This window comes from Eleutherodactylus coqui, chromosome 1, assembly GCF_035609145.1.
Source record: "Eleutherodactylus coqui strain aEleCoq1 chromosome 1, aEleCoq1.hap1, whole genome shotgun sequence".
In the NCBI taxonomy this organism is placed as follows: domain Eukaryota; kingdom Metazoa; phylum Chordata; class Amphibia; order Anura; family Eleutherodactylidae; genus Eleutherodactylus; species Eleutherodactylus coqui.
This window is the reverse complement of record NC_089837.1, coordinates 335721010-335747485: the sequence shown is the minus strand read 5'-3', so window position 1 is coordinate 335747485 and position 26476 is coordinate 335721010.

Below are 26476 nucleotides of genomic sequence, written 5' to 3'. Positions count from 1 at the left end.
ATTCCCTGGGGGGTCTCTGCGGAAGGGGGGTAGCAGCTTTGGTCATCCCTGTTGTGCCTGCTGTGGATATACAGGGGTCCAGAGTCCCTTTCTTACTCGCCTGTTTCTTGGGGTAATGAGGTGTTAATAGAGGGTCCTCTTGTGGGTAGCTGTGTTCTGGGGTGGCCTTTATGTGAGGCTCATTATGTCCCCTGCAACTTTGATTCTCCTTCTGGGAGGGGTGAGCCCCTGCAGCTGGGATACTAGTGTGAGATGCAGTCTCTGATTTTCTGCTGCCTGGCGTGCTCTCCCCCTCCCCCCCTCTATCTTCCAGGAGTCTGTCCTGCATGTGGCTATTTTCTGGGGTGGCCTTTATGTGAGGCTCGTTTTGTCCCCTGAGGCTTTTATTCTCCTTCTGGGAGGGGTGAGCCCCTGCAGCTGGGCTGTGAGATGCAGTCTCTGTTTCTCCGCTGCCTGGAGCGCTCTCCCCCTCCCCCCTCCCCCTCCGTCTTTCAGGAGTCTGCTCTGTGGAGCTAGATCGGTGCTGGGGGCTGCTGCTGCCGGCGTCTCGTCTCCCTCTGGGCTGCCTGGATCCCTGGAGTGCTCGGTGGGGGGCCTTTCTGCAGCGTTGCTCCGCACCTCCTCCTCCCTCCCCCCTCTTACTTCTCTGGCCGGTCTGCGGGGCGCCATCTTGCCTCTCCCGCTCGTTGTGGGGATCTCTTCGGGGGAGCGGAGGAAGCGCTCCATTCCGGGTCCGGATGTCTTCCACGGGTGCTTAGGGGTCTTGGCCGGTCTCCTCTTCGTCATGCCCGGTCAGTGTTGGGTCTGCGGCGGCACACTGGTCCGTTCTGTCGGCGGGTACGGCGGGAGCTCAGAGCAAACGCGGCTCACTCCATCGGCAGTTAGCCACGCCCCCTCCAACACGACTTCTTTTTGATACAAGCGGTGAGTCCTTGATGCTAACAGCGAATACTTCAAGTTATAACCAAATCTGGATTGTATTGTGGCTGGCGTCAGTATTTATAACTTTACCTTTACCCTTGAGTGAGTTAAAGGGGTTGTCTCACGGCGAAAGCGTAAAAAAAATTTTTTCACTTACCCCCGCATTCTGCCCTGTTAAAAAGAAAACATAGGTTAGTTTTTAAAAAGCACATTGCACTTACCTGCATCAGCGTTCTGCAGCTTCTTCTATTCTTCTTTTAAAGATGGCGCCGCTGGTCTTCTCCCACGGTGCACCGCGGGGCTTCTCCCATGGTGCACTGTGGATTTTCTTCTCCTTCCTAGCGTTCCATTGCCAATTCCAGCCTCCTGATTGGCTGGAATCGGCACACGTGACGGGGCGGAGCTACGATGACGACGCGGTGAGCAGCTCTCCGGCACGAGCGGCCCCATTCACCAGGCAGAAGCACAGACTGCGCAAGCGCTTCTATAAAAGCAAGAAGCCAGCGAAATTAGACGGAGCCATGGAGACGTGGACGCTAGCAACGGAGCAGGTAAGTGAATAACTTCTGTATGGCTCATATTTATTGCACGATGTACATTACAAAGTGCATTAATATGGCCATACAGAAGTGTATAACCCCACTTGCTTTCGCGAGACAACCCCTTTAAATGATACAATATACACAAAACAAACCATCTGCTCCAGAAATAACACGGTGTGCTAGAAACAATGTAAGATTTATTTCAGAGTAATTAGGCACAAGTTTATAACAGAATGGAATCCTTTTACAAGAATATCTCTTAAGGGCGCTTATTACTATAAGAACGCCAAATAATCTTAAAGCAACAGGTCTACTATTACAACAAGCAAAACACTGATGCATCAAAACTAAATAGATGAAATGTTCTTACAAGCAAACAGGAAAACATCTAAAATTAATAGGAAAACCTTATAAACAGCCAATGAAAACATTGTTGCACAAATAAGAAACTAACAGTGACAGGAAATCTACAGGCTTTATACCACACAGTCATAAATGGGAACGATCTGTGTTCTGTTGTGCTTCAGAGTTGATGTCCTAATAGATAAAAACATGAAACAAGGGTTCAGTATTACATTCTTTAATTACATATACATATGTATTGAGTTATACAGTATATGCATTCTAGAAGTCTAAGACAAAGTTTATCAATGATAGAAAACTAATATCAAGTAATTCATATCTAAAAATCTAAACTTTGCGGTTAGGTTGATCACAACCTTTAGGAGCGGGTAAGCGAGGCTGATATTTTTCCCTTACCCCCCCTTCCCCTTCCTCTACCCCCGCTTCACCTTTCCACTCATCCCCCCCCTCACCCCCCCAGTTTTGTTCATGATTTGTTATAATCTTACATTGCGCAGTTCCCAATTTCTGATACGAGACACAAGAGATTAAGCTATACAATCTAGTTCATGCCATAAGTATTAGGAAACCAAGATATGTTGTTTGTTGTGCTTATACGGACACATGTTGATATCAACGATGTTGTGCAATGTCTATATAATACTTTTCTTTGAAAACCAATAAAAACCGATTGAACTAAAAATCTAAACTTTGGTTATGTTGAGTGAATTATGACCACAGAAGACAAATACCATATAGGACCTCTTTAGTAAGATACAAGGTGAAGTCCCCTGGTGCAAGCATTGAGTAGTGACCAACTCCTATGGTGACGTCACATCGTCACGTTTTCTTGGCAGACTGTTTTTCTGGGGTGGTTTGCCATTGCCTCTGCACTCAACTCTTCTACTGTTCGATTCCATCATAGGAGCTGAACAATGGGATAGACCGAAGCACTGGATCGGCACATGCCAGCATCAAAGGGCCCCCAATAAGTATAATGGGTCCATGTGACTTCCATCCAGCTCTCTGGCGGTTTCCCAGACAAAGTAGAAGAGCATACTGCACTATTTCCTACAGGATTTTATGCCAGATCTGCAGTGGACGGTCCAAACAAATCGCCAGGCACAGATATGAACATGCCCTACGTTTGTTGAATAGACCCTAAAAGAATAAGCTCACACATTATCCTCTATCCACACTTATTTTGCTAGGACAACCCCACTGAAGGCGACCATACACGTTATGCAGAAGTAAGTTGACGGTTGAACAACTGCTGAATAAACAATCGCCTGTTGAATGATTATATCATCCCCAAGGAGTCAGATTTTTTTTTAAACCGATTACCTTATCATCTACTTTGATCTATAGAGCTACTTGTGGGATCATTCATACAAATGATCCCATGGATGACTGACTGTCCAAATTGATGTTATCTTAATTGTATGGCCAGATTAAAACTGAAGCATAGTGATATAAGTAGTCAGGTAAAGCCGCTTATGCCAACCTCTCCCCCTCCTACCTCCATGTGGCCATTCTACAGAGATTAAAAAAAACATAAAACAGTGTAATTACTTACTACTTAAGGCCCATTTACACGTAATGATTAATCGCCCAAAATTCCTTAAAATGAATTCACACTAATTAAAAAGTTAAACATTAAGCAAGTTGCTCGCATAAACACACGTCCACCTGAGCAAACAACCTAAACAGTGTTTATCTTAGCTAATGAGGGAAATGGAGAGGATTTCAGACCATTATCCTTCCATCTAAATGCTTTGCATTTCTATGCAAAAAATCGTTAATTCGTTCAGTCGTTCCCTCGTTCAAATGATATCGTTGTGTGTAAATGGGGCTTAACACTTCACAAGTGAGTCTGTAGTTTGGATCTGAGGCGGTCAGGCAAGGCTTCCTCTGTGTTCTCTTACTGTGTTAGATCTGCAATCTCTTCGCATGGCAGAGAAGTGAGAGCAGAGCATGGCTTGTCATACTCCCTCTCTGCCATACAGACTTTATCCTGAATCCTCTTCCACCCCGCCCCTATAAAAACAGCAAATATACTGGCATCTCTACCAAGAGGCAGGAGACGAGGTTGAAAAAAGGTCCTGACTGCTGGCAACGAGGCTGCTCCCGGCATGGGGCCGCCTTAGGCACTGGACCTCCAATGTCTAGGGGTAAATTTGGCTCTGCCCCCTACCCTTATCTGGCAGTTGCCCTAATGTGCCACAGAAGTCTCCCCCTCTAGCTCACTTTAGTGATGCAGCACTGGCCCACATTCAGATGATTAAGTGGCACATGTAAGTCTTGCTTGTCATCCTTTAAAAGTCAACTTTTCAATAGAAACTCCTTTTAGAGGAGCAGCTTTCCTAGACTAAAAGGGTAGGGAAAATCCTTCACATATAAATCAAGTTGGGATGGAGCCTGGGGTCTTCCCAAGGGTAGACATTTAGGGGGGTGTCACTGCAGGGTTAGAAGATTTACTGCTATATTATTAGACAGCACAGCTGACTCTCTATTAAAAGCTTTATTAAATACTATTTGCCCTTACCTAAAACTGCACTGAAATCTTTAACCCACGCTACATCAGACACAGTTTATAACCACCTGAGGGTGAAACCTACCACAAATGGTGTTATTAATCAGACATGTGATTTCCATGCTCTCGCAGTGACGATCTGTTCAAATGAAGGACAGGAAATATTAATGTAATACAAACAGTTCTATAAAATACGTCTAAAATGCCTTCAGTTGGAATTCCTGCCTAAAATGTCACTTTTTATTGCAATTTTGAATTTATGTTGCAAAAAACAATGGTGACAAAGAACTCTGTTAGCTTAAAGGGGTTGTCCCGCGAAAGCAAGTGGGTCTATACACTTCTGTATGGCCATATTAATGCACTTTGTAATGTACATTGTGCATTAATTATGAGCCATACAGAAGTTATAAGAAGTTATTCACTTACCTGTTCCGTTGCTAGCGTCCTCGTCTCCATGGTGCCGTCTAATTTTCGGCGTCTAACCTCCAGATTAGACGCGCTTGCGCAGTCCGGTCTTCTTCTTTTCTCAATGGGGCCGCTCGTGCAGGAGAGCGGCTCCGTGTAGCTCCGCCCCGTCACGTGCCGATTCCAGCCAATCAGGAGGCTGGAATCGGCAATGGACCGCACAGAAGCCCTGCGGTCCACCGAGGGAGAAGATCACGGCGGCCATCTTCACCGGGTAAGTAAGAAGTCACCGGAGCGCGGGGATTCAGGTAAGCGCTGTGCGTTTTTTTTTTTAAAGTCCCTGCATCGGGTTTGTCTCGCGCCGAACGGGGGGGCTGTTGAAAAAAAAAAAACCCGTTTCGGCGCGGGACAACCCCTTTAAGTGCATTTTTAACCCCTTGGTGAAATAAGTAATTTTATCATTAGGGGCCAGTAAATCGAATCCCTTTTTGTGTTCCAGCGATCAAAACTTTTTCATTTTTTCATCAATGTAGCTGTTTTTCACCTTGCGTTTGACAGGACGAGGGTGCATTCAGACGACCATATATCGGCTGGGTTTTCACGCCCAGCCGATACACAGCGTCTCTCTCTGCAGGGGAAGGAGTCTGGAAGAGCAAGGAGCAGTGCTCTGAGCTCCCACCCCCTCTCTGCTTTCTCTCCACCCCCTCCCCGCCCCTCTGCACTGTTTGCAATGAGAGGAGGAGGGACGGGGCGGGGCTACATTTAATGAATTAGCTCCACCCCTGTCCCGCCTCTCCTAATTGAAAATAGTGCAGGGGAGTGGAGAGGAGGCAGAGAGGAGGCGGGAGCTCAGAGCACTGCTCCTGGTTTTTCCAGCCTCCTCCCCAGCAGAGAGAGACGCCGTATATCGGCTGGGCGTGAAAACCCAGCCGATATACGGTCGTCTGAATGCAGCCTTATACAAATCAACTTTGGGTACACGTAATGTATTGAAAAACTTATTATTATTTTTATTTGCTGGAAGCAATAGAAAAAAAGCTATTTCCCCATTGTTTTTTGTGATTTATTTTTATGACATGGTATAAATATTATGTTACTGTTATATTACCTTTCATCTATGAGCCATTATGCCTGTTTCACGCGGGCTACAAAATCCCACGATTTTGTTGCCATGCAACATCGCTACAAAACACATGTCTGTGAAGCCCATGGTCTCCAATGGGTCCTTTCAGGCTACAAAATATCTCATGTGGATGAGCCCATTGGAAACCATGGGCTTCACATACATGCGTTTTGTAGCGACATCGCATTGCTACAAAATGGTGCGATTTTGTAGCCCCTGTGAAACAGACCTAAAGATTATGACAACACCAAATTTATACAGGTTTTATTTTGGTTTACCACTTTTGCACGATATAAAGCCTTTTTTTTTCTTTTACACAAATACCTTGTGAGGCGCCACATTCCAGGACCAAAGCATTATCAGCTGACAGCGGTATCAGGCCTGTTTATGTCAGATGTGTAGTTTTAATGGGTAACATTTTCAGGTATATACAATTTTTTTATTCCTTTTTTTATATCTATTTAGGGGAAGCGAGATGATCAGAAAACAGCTTTTTTGGATATTCCTTTTTTTTTGCAGAATTTGCTGTGATTGAAATATAAAGTAATATTTTATAGTATGGGCTGTTATGGATGTGGCAATACCAATCATGAGTAGGGTTTATTTTGTTATTTTTTCAGTATTTAAAGCCTTGTGTAAGGGGTAAAAAGTTGTATTTTTTTTCTATAAAAACATTTAGATGCCACGGTCAGCAATGACTGCAGCATCTGTAGTATTAAACAGTGTAAAGTAATTTCACTCCTTTTGTTGTAAAAAGCCCATATATGACAATGCTCTCTGATTGATGGGAGAGGTGGTGTTAGTGGTGGGAGTAGAGGGTGATACCATACACAAAAATTAATGCCACCCCCCCCTCCCTCTCTCCTCACCACACTAAATGAAAAAATGACATCTATAATTTTAGTATTTCCAAACCCATTTCAAACTGCTATAGCTCCAATTCTGTAAGGGCTACAAATATTCTATCTGGTAGCCCTGATAGAAACAGAGCTACAGACAGTTAAAGTAGAACAAGCTCTGTTCGTTTAAAATTATAATGTCCTTTTCCTGCAGAAGGGACAGAGCCCGTCCTGAACTGCTGGGGGGATTAAGGGTCTTAACCGTTTCCAATCCACTGTCTGACGTCTTCAGACATTCTGATTGAAGGCTGTACAGCTCGGATGTCGGAAGAGGTCCAGCAGGGTTTTCTTACTTTATATTACTAGCCGCTCTGTTGTCGATGGCTTCTTCGGCATGTCACATACTGCAGTACTGGCTCTAGCCAGCAGATAGCGCCATTGTAAAATGACAGAAAGAGAAAGCCCCATAGGAAACCCTGAATCCGAAATTGGATTGCAAAGGGTTAATGAACACATTCTAGGATCAGAATCAGTAGAGGGGTGACCACTCTGCTGGTATTTACGTAGACCTAGTATGATCACCTGTGTTACAGAAGCATCACAATATTACACAGTGCTGGAGCTTTGTGGAAAGTAACAGGTATAAGCGTCAGGAGAGACATGGATCTGTCATAAGGGGAGCCCTCAACATCATTGAGTCATTTTGGGAAGAACTCAAACAAGCAGCTAGTGTTAGATGTGCCGTTAGCAGGATGTAAGGACTGTTTTGTCAATAAGAATGGGCAACTTTACCACACGACAAAATAAAGAATGACATTCACAGCAATTATGAAAGACTACAAGCGGACATGCAAAAGGAGACAATGCATGATATTAGGACTGCCACTTCCTTTCCCAGCTTCCAGCAGGATGATCAGCCCCAGTGTTTCCCAAGAGTTTTAAAGCCAATTACCTGTACTCAAACAAATAGCTTCCTACTAATAGCACAGCATAAAAAACAAACTAATTCTCAGGGGGTCAGAATGAGATCACATGACCCACCTGAAGAGAAGGACTCCAGGAATCTTCGGATAGATTAATAAACCAGGTAATACTAGCTGGGGAAACGGGTTACATAGTAAATGAAACACAGAATGTCTCTTTAAATACAGATTGCTTACCAGTTTGGTTTAGTGAACACTGAGGTCCAGGCAGTGCATCATCATCATCAAAGCCTATAATAAAGATATTCAGCAATATTATATACAGTGTATCACAGTTTTGCCTTATCAACTCCTGGGAGTCTGATGGTTAGTATGTGCTATAATGGTCTGATTGGTGAGGGTGGGATTACAAACACACACCATTATCGTTTTGGGAGATATGAAGCAAACAAGCAGCGTCCACCAATCAGACTTTTACTGCATATCCGCTAAAAGAATATTTACTAGAAAGCTAAGGCAGCCAATGTTATTTGTGGCATCTCTGGTGTAAGGGTACTTCTACACAGGATGACCTTCAGGCCCTTAAGGGCTAATGCCCACGGATAGATTTATGTTGCATTCCCCACGGCGTAAATCTGCGGCAGAATAACGCAGCTATTTGGTTCTACTGAACATAATAGCTCAGTCAACTCAACTAACTGAAATTATCCCTCTAAGGCAGTGATGGCGAACCTTTTAGAGACCGAGTGCCCAAACTGCAACCTAAAACCCACTTATTTATCACAAAGTGCCAATACGTCAGGGGGCGGGGCTTATCACGACGTATGAATTTACCCCCGTCGGTCTAAAAAGGACAGGGCCGCTTCAAAATAGACAGCGTGCAGATTTTGACTGCTTTTTGGATGCGGAAATACTGCAGAATGTCCTCAGCGGAAATTTCTGTGGAAAATTCTGCAGCATTTCCACATCCAAAAAGTAGTCAAAATCTGCAGGCTGTCTATTTTGAAGCGGCCCTGCCCATGTCCGCCACATGTAAACATTCCCCACCACACAGCAGCCCCAGCGGTAATAGTGACACCCCCCCCAGCAGCCCCAGCGGTAATAGTGACCCCCACCGCACAGCGGCCCTTAGCGGTAATAGTGACCCCCCCCCCAGAGTGATAATAGTGACCCCCCACCACACAGCAGCCTTAGCGGTAATAGTGACCCCACCCCCAGCGGTAATAGTGACACCCCCCAGCACCCCCAGCGATAATAGTGACCCCCACCCAGCAGTAATAGTGACCCCCACCCAGCAGTAATAGTGACCCCCACCCAGCAGTAATAGTGACCCCCACGCTGCAGCAATAGTGACCCCCACGCTGCAGCAATAATAGTGACCCCCACATCACAGCAGCCCCAGCGGTGATAGTGACCCCCACCCCACAGCGGCTCCAGCGGTGATAGTGACCCCCACCCCACAGCGGCTCCAGCGGTGATAGTGACCCCCACCCCACAGCGATAATAGTGACCCCCCAGCGGCCCCCAGTGCATTAGGGACACCCCCCAGTGGCCCCCAGTGTATTAGGGACACCCCCCAGCGGCCCCACAGTGTATTAGGGACACCCCCCAGCGGCCCCCCAGTACATTAGGGACACCCCCCAGCGGCCCCCCAGTACATTAGGGACACCCCCCAGCGGCCCCCCAGTGCATTAGGGACACCCCCCCAGCGGCCCCCCAGTGCATTAGGGACACCCCCCCAACGGCCCCCCAGTTCATTAGGGACACCCTCCCAGCGGCCCCCCAGTGCATTAGGGACACCCTCCCAGCGGCCCCCCAGTGCATTAGGGACACCCTCCCAGCGGCCCCCCAGTGCATTAGTGACACCCTTCCAGCGGCCCCCCAGTGCAGTAGTGACACCCCACAGTGCCCATCCCGAGACCCTCATACCTCCTCCTCCTCCTCCCCCTCCTCCTGTAAGCTCAGCTCCTCTTCTGGTCAGCGATGGTCCCAGCATGCATATTAATTTTTTCTTCCCCACTTCTGCCTCAATAGGTAATTCCCAGCAACCTGATTGGTTGTTTGGTGAATCAGCCAAACCAAGCAACCAATCAGGTTGCTGGGAATTGCTGATTGCTGCAGAAGTGGGGAAGAAAGTGTTAATATGCTCCCGGCACACATTCTGACACACACGCTGCTGGACACCGCCCCCTCACGGCGGAACCAAGTAGTAGGAGACGTCGGGGCAGGGGGGAGGGGGATTCCAGCTGCAGACTGAAGTCAGTGTGTGCCGGGATCAGCGCGGCTAGCAGTGCCGTTTGTGAATGCCGGCAGGGGAGCCGCGGCCCCTGCTGGTATTCACAAGTGGTGAGCGGCCGATGTGGCGCGTGCCAGCAGGGAAGGCTCTGCGTGCCGCCTTTGCCACGCGTGCCATAGGTTCGCCACCACTGCTCTAAGGTATCCACCCCCGCCCCCCCCCCCCTGGAAGAAAGGCAGAGACAAATCAGGTTGGAATATGGGTCTTAATTACCATAGATCAAACCCCCTTATTGCACAAATGCCTTCAGAATCCTTTACAGCAGGGGTCCCCAACTCCACTCCTCAGGGACCACCAACAGGTCATGTTTTCAGGATATCCTATAGTAAGAACACCTGTGGCAATGTCTGAGGCATTCACAAGAATTACATCACCTGTGCAATACTGAGGAAATCCTGAAAACATGACCTGTTGGCGGTCCCTGAGAACTGGAGTTGGGGAACACTGGTTTACAGGGTTCCAGGAGGGAGGAGGGAGCTGTCCAGTGCTGATCCTCTCTCCTATACACTAATGCCCTGCATCACGACAGCAGGGAGCTGTCCAGTGCTGAAGTGTCTCAGCTGAGACTGCTACTCAGCTTGTATGGCGAGAAGGCAAGGGGGAATGAGTAATCCCAACCAGAATTTGGGATTGGCTAGGATGAGAGAGGAAAGGAGGAGCTTTACATATATAAGCGCTGACTGTATCAGACGGGCGGCACTCACTATTGGGATGCCGCCAGACATCACGGCCGCTGCCACTTATATGTGTTAACTCATCCTGATGAAGCAGTGTATATGTTAGAACATTGCAGAAGCGCGTCGATGACATAGTTTAGGAGTCAGTACATGTTTTTCCAGATAGTCAGTTCAAGTGTAGTGTTAGACGGCGGCCCGATACCTTCTGTCGGGCAGCTGCACCGATGCCGATTTAGCCTATACCTTATCACAGCGGTGCTGTGTTAGACAATAGGGATATTCACTTAAGCATTTCTTATCCCAGAGTGATTTAGGGGAAACCTGAGCCACAGGAACAGCTGCCAGCAGCACTTTAATCACACGGGCAACATTAACCCTTGATGTGCTGACTTGGAGCGTCAAATAGACAGTTACTGCTTTCCTGTTTGGTCTTTTGAATTTTTTAGCAGTGGGTCTGAATTGGGCCACATGTATATGGAGTGTAAGGACTTATCAGTCACTAGTTAACCCTTACTCTCCTTCCTTGGACTAATAAATCTATAGGCTCAATTGGAGAAAAACTAAGGAGGAAAGCAATTGACTAGCAGTGAGGAACCAGCTTTATTTATTAACATCGCTAATTTCCTCTTATCCATATGTATACGGCACCATTTAACCCTTTTCCAACCGGACCTTGTGAACCTTAATCGTGCCCTATATCATATGCATGTATTGGTATTTTACTCGGGATAATGTCTACTCTACCCTGAAAACACTAATCCCTGGTCCTTGACCTTAAAATAAGCAACTAATGAGTGACTCCCCATTCAGTACCCTTTACCCCGGATGACCATTGCTGAAATCACTTGTTAAAGCGATTTTTCGGTCAACTGTCACCCGGTGTACAAGTAGCCTAAGATATAGAAGTGTTTGTAAGCAAAGCAGGTACCCAATTCAAGAGGTAGAAACAACAGGTGATGTGTAGGTGTTAAATTCACCAATATCTCACCTCTATCAGCTGCATAAAATGAAGGTCTGCAGTAGGTAACGCAGGTTCCCTAATACATATTATACAAGTTGCAGACAAAAGAATGTGGTGACAGAGGTAATTACGCTTAAAGCATAATTACAGTAATTATATTTTAGATGTTTTCTGCTATTATATTCAGTCTCCAGGAATAATTTCAGTGAAAAGGCTTACAGCCTGCGCATAAGATGTACACTGCTAGCTGTGCTTAATGGGGTTGGACATTAAATCAAGTATGCTACAATCAACTACAAAAGGCAAGTTGTTAACTTACTAATGTATGCTTTGACAAAGTGTGGATCCATTATAGATATAGTAAGCCAACAGCGCCTCCTCCCAGAGTTAAGGGCCCTTACGGACCTCTGTATTAACGATTGTTCCTCCCCAGTCTGCATCAGCCAGTGTTAAAAGCCCTTTAAACAAGCCCTGATTAACTTATATTGTTGATTGGCGCTCGTTTGGGCAGGTAATCTGCCTGTGTATAAGAACCCCTATTCAGGCATTCTTGTTCAGCCATGGCTGATATGAACTCTAGTTGCCACCATAGATAATCAGAAGCTTGCTATCATTAATGAAAACTACTGTAACATTTTGTTTGTGTGACACTTGTTTCTAGCACAGATTTGCAATAAAATGCAGAGGTAGACTGAGCTGAGACAACTGGAAATTCTCTTATTAAAAACACAGAGATATTAACATATTTGTATTGGCATTTTACTCTTAAAGGTTCTACACCCTGAATATAAAACCATCTGTCAGGTGTGATTGATGCTGCGTTGAAGAAATATTAAAGTTCTTACAGATGAGACATAGTTTTACTGCATCTGACTCTCGGTCCTTGATGGGAGGGATACTAGCATCCTGATCTTTCACAGCCAGCGACTTTTCCTGATGTGGACTGACATAGTCTGTTACGTCACACTGAAACATATTGGAATTGGCATTTTACTAAATTATACAACACACTGTAATTCACTTTAAGGGCTCAGTCACACGGGCGCATCCGGGCACCGATGCACCCGTGTTACTGCACGAAGAAGACAGCCACACTGCAGATGCGGACGACTCTCCGCACCGCCGGAAAAAAGAACACATGACCGGTAATGGAGCTGCAGTGTGGCCATCTTATACTGCAGGAACACGGGCGTATCGGCGCCCGGATGCGCCCGTGTCACTGAGCCCTGAAAGGGAGCCTGCTACCACCTTTGAGCCCCACAAATTACGATATGGGGATCCAGGGAGCTGCTCTTTATACCGGGTGCCCTTTTTAGCACTGTGCTCCAGCGAAGTTGACAAGTGCACAAAGCATGACTATTGGAGATGACTCTGCACACATGTTCTCCCACAGAGATGAATGGGAGAGTGCCTATACAGAACCATCTGAAAAGAGTCATGTTATGGGCGTGTGCCAACCTTCACGGGGACACAGCACTGCAAAAGGGCACTCGGTTAGTATGAAACACAGATTGCCAGGCACACTGATCCCTCACCTTTGAGTGCGGAATGTAGTTTTTGAGGCTCAAAGGTAATGACAGGTTCCCCTGGAAACGGCACACAAACAGAGGGAAGAGCATGCTGGGCTTGTAGTAAATGCTTAGGAACGTCACATTTTTAGTGAATACTGCTTTTACTACAAGCCCAGCATGCTCTTCCCTCTGTTTGTGTGCCGTTTACCCCACTGACTTTAATGGAAGTAAATGCAGGATATAAAAACCCATGTAAAAATGTTGGCAGCACCACAACCGCAGTGTTTCATAGAAACAGCCCTAAAAACATTTCCTAGTACGGCTTTGTAAAGAACAAAAACGATTCAATCATCCCTATACTTTTATATAGGGGTCTCTTTTTTCTCTTGTAGTGGGCTCCGGGGGTACCTAGCCAATAGGCGCCATTTTCAATAGTTATCTTTTTTTAAGAGATTCTTCTCAGGAATAAACAACCCTTGCTCAATCCTCGCTCTTCTCTATGTGGCTTCTCTTTTTGGATTGAAGGGTGTAGTCACACGGATGTATTCCCCATTTCGATAGCATAAATATGCTGTGCAAAAATGCAGCGAATATACGCATGTACGTGCGTTTTTGTGCAGAATAGTCACACGCTCCATATACTTAATACAGTATTTTGGTAAGTAAATACCCACAGGGATAGCACATGCTGCGACTTTTTTTTACGCGACTGAAATATGCAAATATAAATAAACCTATTGAAATCAATGGGCTCTATACACATGAATACTACGTTTGTGTGAATACACAGCATATATACACTCATGTGAATGAGCCCTTAGGGTGACTACCCACTACAGTTTTTTTTCACTGCGAAATTTGCAGCGTTTTTTTTTCCGCAGGGGTCTATGGGACTTGTAATGTTAAAAACGCGATTTTGCGGTGAATTGCGATTTTGCGCAATCGCAATTTTAACATTACAAGTCCCATAAACCCCTGCAGAAAAAAAACGCTGCGAATTTCACTGTAAAAAAAACCTGTAGTGGGTAGTCCCCCTTAGACTGATGTAGTGAACAACCCTATTTTAGCAATGGAAGGAGCACAGTCCCCTTCTAGTTGTAATGAATGCACAGCATTCACACGTGACACACACATTAGGACTTTTTTTGAAGAAAGTCTGAAATTATACAAGAGTAGTAGAAAGAGATGAAGAATATGTTACTCAGATGTAAAAAAATAATGGTTTCACATTGCTGAGCAAAAGGAAGGGTCTGCTTTTTGACAATCACTTTTTTTTAGTTTTTTCCCCCAACCATAAGATGAACCTGACGGTGAGTCTCGATTCTCTTAGGGGCCATTCACACAGGTGGAATTATTCCATCAGGATGCAAATCGAAGCGTAAGCTGCCGCTGTGGAATTCCGCAACAGAATCCGCAGGTCTATTTGTGGATTTTGGTGTGAAATTACAGGCAGATTGAAGCAGGTAGCCCTGTGGATTTTGTTTTGCGGGATTTACCTTGTGTTGTGGTGCGTCTTGAAGGCTAATTCCTCCAGTGTGAAAAGTTCCATAGAGCACCACCTCATTAAAATGATTGGACTGTCCAAGTAATGTATGTGCAGGCTGGGTCCTAGAGAGACACTCAAGCTGATTCATGTAGGACTCTGACGAGGGGTAACCCAACTTAAATAAGTCAGAATACCCCATTATGGAATTTGGCAGTGGACTTTCTAAACCATAGAGAAAATTAACCAGCTCACTAGCAGGTACACAGACCATACTGGAATTGGAAAGACAGCAAGAAAAGGTTCAAGCATCCATACAATCACATATGCTATGACTAAGAGCTGCTGTGACAGCTTGAAGCCATCATTAAAGCTATGCCTCATTTATTTTATTTAGCAGGAGGAAGTAGTAGAAGTCCTTCCTTTATAGCTCTCAATCTTTTTCAATCCACTTATGGCTTTGGCTCAAAAAAGCGAAACAGAAACTACAAATGCTTTTTCCAAAAAATGCAGTGTGTGAAGCCACCCCTAGTGGATCAATATTCTGACTTAAAACCGGAAATCATGACACACTGGGAAACACTTATACAGACTGGTGCACAGCCGTTGGGTATTGCCCGCCTGTAGAACAAGTCTACTGCCCACCGTATTCCTCCACCAGTTATTTTTAGAAAGTTAAAAAACAATGCGCAGAAACTTCATGTTACCATTGCAGACAAGAAGCAGTCTGAGGTTTTACTGCAAACATTTTTGTTTGATGACAAAGATGCAAAACGCCTTTCATTAGTAGTAGGAGGGCTTTTTAGCTGGGTTCCTAAAAAGGATCTTCTTTTAGATGTAGCACCCAAAATCAGGTTTCCTGCAATGCAAATACATTTAACTATTTAGCATGAGCTGAAATGGACAGAAATAATTTGTTACATAAAACACATTTTCTCTTATTAGAAGGTTAGTAATAATTTCAAAATTATTCCAATTTACAAATCTGTGATTATCATATCAGACCGATATGCAAATGATTAGAGTTGCGGTGTGATTAGATGAACAGTCTTGCCATCCGAGGCCCTAAAATTGATTCCACCCTTGTCCTATACAAAGGCTCACAGAGGCTTCTGTAGAGCTCGTTGACCACTAGACATGCCTATACAATGCAATTGAAGAGATGATGCCTGGTTAACAGAGTTTGAGAGGAGGTGCTTCATTGGAACGTGAGAAGCTGAATGATCGTATCGACAAATTATCCGCCACCTGGGCCGCTCTGACAAGATTGTTAGGAGATGTTGGGACCAGTGGATTCGTGAAGGCACACACACAAGGCGGCCGTGCTCATGATGTTCTTGACAGACCACCAGTAGAGAGGATTGTCTGACAAGCACAGGCAGCTGCAACTGTTTCTTTATCCGCCATTCAGAGACACATGGCACCATCGTTACAGGTCCCTGTGTCTGTCGGAACCATTTCCAGGTGACTGGCTGACAGACATTTGGTCTCATGGTGCCCATTACATGTACTGCCTTTGAAGGTTGGTACGTTTTGGATGAATAGTCCACATCCTGGTGAGCGTGCATCACTGCCCTCTATTTATTCCCTCCCTATGATAAGGACTTTTATGTGTGCTGCAGCCGCATACATGATAGTTGGATGCCTTTGACACCCCCTGTCGCCTCTGTTTGCTGTGGTATCATGAACGACGAAACTAGACTTATAGAGAGTGAAATTGGATTGTCTTCAGCAATGACTCCAGGTTTAGTTTGCACACTGACAACTGCTGTGTTCATGTCTGGAGACGTAGGGGTGAATGTGCCTTTGCTGTGGAGCGACACACTGCCCTCACTGCTGGTGTGATGGTCTAGGGGGGCGCCATCACATACGACAGTCTGTCACCCCTAGTAGTAGGAGGTAGGAGGGACAATGACAGTTCAGCGATGTATTTAGGATATCCTACAGTCACATGTGTTTCTCTTATGGCAGGACCTCCAAAAGGCATTTTCCAGCTGGACAGTGCTTGGCTATACAAACAAGGGTATCACAGTAATGCATCCACAGTACTGTCACACTTCTGTACTAGAACAAGTATGGGACCATCTGGACACCAATTTTGACAGCCTACGAGTTTGCACAATCTGAAGGCTCAGCTAAAGCAAATGTGGACTGATAGGCCTCAGGATACCATACAGAACCTGTATGCCTCCATGCCCACCAATATCACATCTTGTATCCAAGCTAGAGACACTACAACAGGGTGCTAGAGCCTCTATGCCCACCGGTATCACATCTTGTATCCAAGCTAGAGACACTACAACAGGGTGCTAGAGCCTCTATGCCCGTCCGTATCATGCTGCATCAAAAGGAGAAGCGGTACAACAGGGTACTAGAACCTGCGTCAAAGTGTTCAGTTTTCCCCCATACATTATCCTTTTGCTCTAATATTGTAATCACATACTTATATCAATATTACAATCATACATATACATTTCATTTGTTTCCATCCTTCTAGGGGATAGATTTTTTATTTTTTCACAAGGAGTGTTCTCCGTGTCAATTCCTTGCCACATCCACGGCCTCTTCTTGCTTCAGTGAAAGAAAAATGTTGGTTTACATTCAGAAAGTACAGATCTCATTTCACATCGTCCTTCATGCATAAAAGATTTCATAGCGGTGTTGGTCTAGGAAATTCAACTGAATTCAATGCAATGAGGTTTTATTGGCAGGATGAAACACATTAGCATTGCCAAAGCAAGTAGAGAATAATGATTGACAGATAGGGGTGAGAGATTTGGGGGATAGGGACACATGTGGGGAAGAGGATATATACTTCCACTGCATATCATGCTCCTCTCAGTCTATGGCAGGTACCAACATACTGTGCTGGTGTGGCCACTGTGTTTTCTTTTTCCCCAGCAGGAAGTAGAATTTCTCTCCTCCTTCACAGAGCCAAGTCCAGGAAGAGACAGGAGAGTCTCCTGAGTTTCTGGGGCACAGTGGCAGGAATTGGGCCTCATCCTCCATGCCCCCCATCGCTGTGTTGGTGTAGTTTGCTCTCCTTGAGCTTGGAGTTCTGTTTGTACCACCCCGATTTGATGCCCAGGATGTGGGCACTCAGCCTATACCGCCTCAGGATCTGGCGCTCTCTGGGGTTTGGTAGTATTTCCAGATAAGGGGCCAGTTTGTACTCCTTCTGTAACCCCTGGTCTATTTTCTTTCTGGGATGTTCTATCACATAAGCAAGGCAACATCTACATGGATATATTTTAACAAACTGTCTGCAGAATTAGCTGTAACCCTTAAATGCTAGCAAAAAGTACAGCAAATGGGTTGAATCACAAAGTATATTAGATTGTCATAAAATACTTCATTTGATAATGATGACGCTTTATAGATTATACAAACATTAAATACCTCTGTGCCAGGAAGGTGAATTAGATGTTATGTCCTCTATATAGCACATTTGGGTCAAATTGGTTCCAGGGCTTGCACCCTTTAACAATGAACTAAAAATCTGATGTGATGTTAGCCCAAGTCACAGTAATTTATTACCGATACATCTTCGTGTGCCAAAAATAAAACTCATGAGTTTTATCTACTTTTGGATCGTTAGCCAGGAAATGTAAAACATATTTGTCATACACCTTTATTTTAAAGGGAACCCGTCATGTGTTTCATGCTGTCCTCACTGTGATGGCAGCATAATGTAGTGATAGACTTGACAGCTTTAAGTACATGACAGCTTCCCCTAAAAATAACAGTGTATTACAAGTGTACCCTGGTGCCAGTGCAGTTTACCCATGACGTGCAGGGCAAACCGCTGGACTGAAATATGATGTCACTAATAGGCTGCAAGCTTACATTGTGCACTACACGTACCATGTAACCTGACACCCTTTGTATGCTAGCATAGTACTAAGCAGCCACCCACACTGTATAAGCCCTCATATCCACGGTATAAATCAATTTACAGAATCCGCACGGGTCTCCCGCGCGTGCGATCTGCGCCCCATAGGGAATCATTGGGCACCCGCAGGTAATTAAATACCTGCGGATGTCATCTTCCCCCGGTATGCGGATCGCACGCGCGGGAAAACAACCGCAGCATGCTCCCTTTTGACGTGGTTTTCCTGCAGGGATGACTCCCAATGGAAGCCATCTGGATTCGCAGCACGTCCACAGCTATCACTGCATCCATGCCACGGACCGCGGGAAAGCAGGAGTTTAGAAAAAAAAAAAGAAGGTGTGGTGCATGCGAACGGCACGCCGCCGGCGTCCCGAGCGCATCCACCGTGCAGAAGAAAGAAGATCCGGCTGTGATGTAGGAGAGCCCCGCAGCGTCCAGACACGTGAGTATACTGTATTTTTTGGCCTCATGTCAGTGGGCCGGGTGGAATCCACTGCGGGATTCTGCATAGGGAAACTGTGCGGGCCCGTGGACATGACGCCTAAGGGTACCTTCACACTTGCGATTTTGCTGTGTTTTTTAACACGACTGTCAATAGGACTTTCTAATGTTAAAAACGCATTGCACAAAAATTACAAAGCACAAACTTGCAATTTTTGTGCAATGCATTTTTAACATTAAAAAATCCTATTGACATTTGCATAAAAAAAAAAGCAGCAATATTGTGATCGCAAGTGTGAAGGATCCCCTAAGGAAGGTGTGTGAGTGGCTATTCATTGCGCAGGTGGAAGATACTGGTGATCCTCCATTTAGAAGTGTGGCTGTCTGCATGTTGAGGGATGTGGTGTTTCTACCTGCCCTTTTCTATTAGTATATTGGTATATGGCCGTTTTCTGTGATTTACATATTTCCCTTTTTTCGGTGTATTACAAGTATGTTTTACATTTCCTGGCTAAACATCCAAGTTTTATTATTAACACATGAAGACATGTCAGTAATGAATCCCAGATGAAATGGCGCAGCATGCTGTGCAGTTTTGTCCAGGAAAAGGAGCCGCAAAGACCACATTATAGTTAAAGGGGTCTATTTACCGCTGTCTGAATCTGCCATTTCCACTTTTCTGTTGTTCGGGTCTGAGGACATACCAGAACAACGGAAGAGAATAATGCTAATGTGAACACGGCCTAAAATGGACTAACAAACCTAAAAATCATTTCTAAATATTACAAACTTTCCTGCAATCAACATTCAATATTCATATATTCAGTATTGAATATTATCTAAAGCTTCAAGCTTACCAAAAAGGAGTATATACTTTGATGTAAACTAAATTAATGACTAACGACTACGTTACATGAATGAAATTTGTTTAGAAGATGGTTTGTGTATAGAAAGAGCTACTTTCCATATCTTGGACCTTGCAAACACAGTTCAAGGAGATCATCATCATTTATTTCTGACATTAGAGGATAACGGAATCTGTTCACGTTCTACATAGATTTCAAACTAAAAACAGGACGACCATTATAAATAAATAATAGAAGACAAATCCCAAAAGGAGCGCGTACATACAAAGTGTCCATACCTGGACCGACTGGAGTGCTGTGTCTAGCCGAAGCTTCTGTGCTTCCGGAAGAAGTAAATTGCAACAGTGAAGTTTTCTGTTCACATGAAATGATTGACAATTCTTCAACATCTATAATGGACCTGGGTAATGCGATAGAAAATCAAATGTTTCCTTGTCCTTTATACAATAGTTGCTATAAATTACAAAAATACTATCTGCATCCAAGAGAAATAATATTCATAGTTTTGTAGTCATGAAATCTCATGAGTCAGATAAACATGGAATTAGTGTTTACTTGGTTTTCATCACAGCACTGGAGAGAATAAGCCTTCAGCATAGTACAAACTGGAACACAAGGGAGTTAAAAGGCTCCGTCCAACTATCCAGTGAAACGGACCTACAGATTACTGCCTGAGAATGGTCACTTTTTTATTAATAGTGATAGACATATATGGGTGCCATCATGAAGGACCCATGGAAATTAAATTACCAGTAGGGGCCAATTCCTCTTTCCCATGGCACTCACATGACAGTACCACAGCTGAATTACCAAACTGGGAATCTTTCTAAACAATAGCTCAGAGAGTTCTCCTAAAGATTAGAACTTGACTGATAAATAAATCCACTCTGCGGTGTTACGTTGGATGTGTATGATCTAGAGTAGGATACGGAGCCACTCAACTAATCTGCTTAACAGATGCAGTAGCTTTCACAGCCCAAGAAAGAGGTACAAGAATGGTTGAATAAAACCTATACAGCTATACCTAGCGCTACAGGAAAAGATGATTCGTTTGTAAATTACTTGATACTCCATTTCTTATGTAGATTGTGTATTTCTTTGGCTTTGAACTGATGTAACAATGGTCAATATTAATCAAAATCATCCACCAATTGAGGGCTGGATTCCAAATCACGCAGAAAATCAATTTCCACAAATCTGGGCAAAGGCAGATTGTCTACTGGGGAATCTCCTCCCAGACTTCATTCAGGCCATCAGTCTGATTGATGGGGATGAGAGGGGAAAACAACAAAAGAAGTCCATGTCTCTTATCTTCTAGGTAGAGACAATTATAAGAAATTAAAAAAAACAAAAACATCTTCGAAATTTGGGAATGTTTCATACTTATAATCCCAAAAGACGCGCAAATAAAATCAGACACCACCTCTCCCTGACAACCAGGTATCTAGAAAGAGAATTGATGGGTGATGCACCTAATCCTTAAATAACCCACACAATATTACAGAATTGAGGCATCTTGGGAATCACCGCCCGTCTCACCCTATCTTCTTCCTCCATGCCCTCCTTCCTCTGTGCCTCTTTACCTCACCCCCTTGTTTTTTTTCCCCTTTTTCCTTCTACTAGTTCCCCTGCAGGAATCAGCGCGGCACTCACCTGTTCCCACGGCTCCGGCTCTGTAATGTTCCCCGCACAGAAATAGAAATAGAGCATGCCACGATTTTTTTTTCCGTGCGAGATTTCGTGCAGACAAATCGCAGCCGTCTGCATAGGATTGCGTTTTCTACTGCAATCCTATGGCAGCTTCCATGGGTGGAAATTCTGCAGGAAATCCCGCTGCAGAATTTCCGCGCGTGTGCAGGGGGCCTAAGACAGTACAGTAAGGGCTCGTTCACACAAGCGTATTCGCGTACATAATATGCAGTGAATAGAAGCCACTGATTTCAATGAGTTCATTCACATGATGTATATTGTCACACAGCATGACCTATTTTGTTGCGTACGACGCACCCCAATAGACCACTGAAGTGAATTGGGCGCGCAAATACATGGTGAATGCGCAGGAAACCTGTGTATTCACTGCATATTTGCGTACCATTTCAGTGGGCCCTTCTGCATTCCTTTTTACGTATGCAAATATACAGGCATAAGCAATTTTCGATTGTGTAAATACACAGCGTATTTGTGCGACCGAAAAACAATTACACCCGTGTGAACGAGCTCTAATAGTGACCCTGATAGTGGCCCCAGTAAAAATAATGACTCCCACAGTGGCCTAATTAGTAATATTAACCCCCATAGCAACGTTATAATTATAAACCCCCCCCCCCAGTAATAAGCCCCGACCTCAGTAATAAGCCCCCTCAGTAATAATAAGCCCCCCCTCAGTAATAAGCCCCCACCTCAGTAATAATAAGCAGCCCCCCAGTAATAAATAGCCCCCCAGTAATAAGCACCCCCCCACGCAATAATACCCCCTCCACAGTAATAAGCAGCCCCCCCCCCGTAATAAGAAGCCCCCCACCCAATAATACCCCCTCCCCAGTAATAAGCAGCCCCCCCAGTAATAAGCAGCCCCCTCCCCCCAGTAATAAGCAGCCCCCCCCCCCTTAGTAATAAGCAGCCCCCTCCCCCAGTAATAAGCAGCACCCCCCCAATCCATATACTTACCTCTTCCTTCCTGTCAGCGCCGCTCTACCTCTGCTCACGCTGAGCCCGGATGCAAACTGACGTTAGTGTGTAGCCTGGCACGCTTTCTCCCTGAGTCCTCTCCTGTGGAACTGATGAGCAGTGAACTCAGGGGAGGCGGATCCTGGCTGCGGCACCCCCGCTGGTAATCGCTGCAGTGGTGAGCGGCGTCGGCACGCTGCGGGCCACATAACACGAGGCAGCGGGCCGAGTGTTTGACACATGTGGGCTAAGGCATGAAACCGTATTATACAACATCCAGAGAGCGGTACACATATAAGGAATGCAAGTAATAGAATCCCCCATGGATGTTTGTTAGCTACAGGTTAACAATCTCAAATAATCCATGATGGTTATATCCCAAAACACCAGACAACATGGTTAGCAAAGGGAGCCATACCGCAGTAAAATATTAAAGCGGTTTACTATATAGAGAGTTTAGTAATTGCTCAGTGGATAGGATGAAGCAGGGACGTCAGTCACCTGGAGGAGCTAGAACGGTGCCATAGCCGGGTTTCAAAGTCCTATGATGAGTAGGCAAGGTCTAGAATGCCAGTGTGGTGTTGCATCATGACATCCCACTGAGCTAACTTGTTCCTATTTGTGACCCTGGAGCTACAATACACCTCGACACCTGTATGCTGTCCTACATTTGGAATCACCCGCCAGCTCTGTCAGCCCAAGTTCAAGTGATTTAAAAAAATCACAACTATGATGCAGATTTCATCCCAAATTCGTGTCTTAAAGGGGTTGTCCCGCGAAAGCAAGTGGGGTTCAGCACTTCTGTATGGCCATATTAATGCACTTTGTAATGTACATTGTGCATTAATTATGAGCCATACAGAAGTTATTCACTTACCTGTTCCGTTGCTAGCGTCCTCGTCTCCATGGTGCCGTCTAATTTCAGCGTCTAATCGCCCGATTAGACACGCTTGCGCAGTCCGGTCTTCTCCCTTCTGAATGGGGCCGCACGTGCCGGAGAGCTGCTCCTCGTAGCTCTGCCCCGTCACGTGTGCCGATTCCAGCCAATCAGGAGGCTGGAATCGGCAATGGAACGCACAGAGCCCACGGTGCACCATGGGAGAAGACCTGCGGTCCACCGTGGGTGAAGATCCCGGCGGCCATCTTCGCAAGGTAAGTAAGAAGTCACCGGAGCGCGGGGATTCGGGTAAGTACTATCCGTTTGTTTTTTTTAAACCCCTGCATCGGGTTTGTCTCGCGCCGAACGGGAAGGGGGCTATTGAAAAAACAAAAACACGTTTCGGCATGGGACAACCCCTTTAAGTTAACAATAGGTAAAAATCTACAGTAGATGACAGCCAATCATCTCCTCCACAGAATAAGTGTATTTAGCCAAGTTAATAAGGAAATAAGGGTCCTTTTACATGGGATGACTGTAGGACGTTTAAGTGCCCGACAATCGTCCCGGTGATTATCGCTCCTCTGCTTTCACAAAGAAGTCATGATTGCTCACTGAATGGAGATGGAACGGGTCAAAGATTGTTTCCAGCTGCCTCCATTCACAGTAAACAGGCGCTCGTTTATGAATGATTGCCAGTTTACATAGGCTAATCATTGCTTAATTTTTATGGCTACCTAAATTGCACGACAATCAATAAGCGAATCAATTATCATTCGTTGATCAGTCGCTGGCAGTGCTTACACTTTATCGATCAGATTCACACGATCCAGCGGTAATCTATTGAACCTAATGGCTCAGTCCTCACATGCGGGATTCTGCCGCAGGAAAAAATTGTGGCATGTTCTATTTTACGGCGTTTTTTTCCGCGGCGGGTGATCTCCATTAATATAGTATAGTAAAACTCATAGCTTTTTACCACGTTTTTCAGTGATCACCAGCGGGCATTTTTTTGTTTTCCCCACGGGATGCCCGCAACGTAAAACCGCCGGTGTATCCGGCTCCATTCGTGAGCAGGAGGCCAAAGGAAGACAGACAGTAGCAAAATATGGACAAGAACCATCTTGCAGAGTACAAAAAACAACTAGTAAATATCAAGGATGTGCTTTCATAATACAGCGGGGTATAACATGCCTCTTGTTCCGTCTTCTCCACTGAAATATCAATTTCTGGAGTAAAGTAACTTGTTCCAGCGCTAAGATTTGAATCGTCAGTGTCTCTGGAATTATCCTGTAAATAAATAGATAATTAATCTATGCTTATGTATCCACATTCATTTCAATGGGACAAGTCTGTATTACTCAAAAGGGCCGCTATAAACAAAATACAGCGCTTTGAACACTAACAGGATTGTGCTCAGATGCAAACATTACGGTTACTAGTGTATCTAATGAACGTGGTAATGTAAGGAGGTCTGACTAGTGACAGTCTCTGATCTGCTAGAAATCAATGCTTTTCTCACAGTAGGGTAGTATTTTAATAAGTTTTCCTAAACACAAATAAATGTGACAAAATAAAGGACATGATAGGACATGACTTTTTTGCATTATGCTTACTTGGAGTGCCTTTGTTCCCAATGGGATCCCACAATAGTCTTCATTCTCTTCAAACTGGTCATTTCTACCTAATTAAAGACATAAAAAAAACAACATTCACTGCGAAAAATTAATGTAAGTTAAAATCTGGGTAGAACAGTCCTCGTTGCCGGCGTGCTTATTTCCTAAGGGCTCATTCACAGGTGCATATTTTTTGTCCATGTGCTGTCCATATTACTTTAGGCTAGGTTCACACGGGGCGGATTCCCGACGGAAATCCCGCGGTTTGGCCACAGCGAAAAACCGCAAGATTTCCACCAGGAGAACCTCTGCTTTAAAACCCGCGGAGAAGGAGATCGCGGCCGCAGCGGAAAAAAAAAAGATAACATGTTGAGGTCGGCAAATCCGTATCGCAGCGGCGGCTTCTGCCGGCTTAGCCGCAGCGGATTTGCCGTCCCGTGTGGACAAGATTTCTGAAACCCTGAAATCAATTGCCAGCAGAATCCTCTACCGCGGGTGACATGTGTGACAGCTGCAGTAGAGAATTGAAGAATTCCTCTGCTGCATCTGTCACAGATGTTGCAGATGTAGCAGCAGGGAATTCTTTTAACTAGCAGAGATGAAGGAAACATCTGCCGCATGCGGTAGATGTGTTCTTCATCCCCACGGGGATCACGGCAGCGGCGGAGAGGTAAGTCTATATGTATATATATATATATATCTTACACTAAAATTTTTCTTTTTCAGGGAAGGGCTTATATGTAAAGCCCTTCCCTGAAAAAGAATGCAAGGGTGCCGGAAGACCATTGTTTTCAATGGAGCCGACGTCATTCATGCCTTTAGAAGGCATGACTATATCGCGGCCCGATAGCTGCATTTACTATCATGACAAATACCGTGTCCAGCTGTCACGCAATGACTCATCCAATGTAATTTATTAGTGTGGGAGCTTGGTGCAAACCATAGCTGCATATTATGATTAATAACCACAGGGAGATCTGGGACTTAGATGACTATTTCTCTGTGAAGAGCTCCTGGGACACTGGTTTTTAAGGCTATAGGCACAGGGAAATCTGGGACTAGGATGACTTTCTGTGAAGAACTCCTGTGGACACTGATTAGGAAGGAACAGGAACATCTAGGACTCAGACCCAGATGAGTCCCAGAGTGTACGGGGCTGCTGTGAGAACAGGTAACTTGGGAGAAGAAGGAATCTGGGGCAGAGGGGGTGGAGCAGGACCTGGCCAACTGCATATAGTTCAAGAAGGAAGTCCCGTCCCTCCCAGGGCGCCAACAGGAAGTCTCACCCTCCAGCTTCAGCCTGTGTAGGCCTGAAAACCTGGGATCGAAATTAGAAGTAAAGGACTGCAGGGCAGGTGCTACTAGCTCTGAAAAAAAGCCCTGGAGGGAAGAAGGTGGCAAAAGAGGAGTCTTCTCCCCAGCACAGGTGTGGGAAAGAGAAGGCCATGGATGTGCCCTAAAGAGTTAGATAAAGAATGAGGAGGAAGGGGAATGCCAGAGACCTGCCCAGGAGGGAAGAAAAATTTGGAAGACTCCAGAAAAAAAGGGAAGGATTTGACCC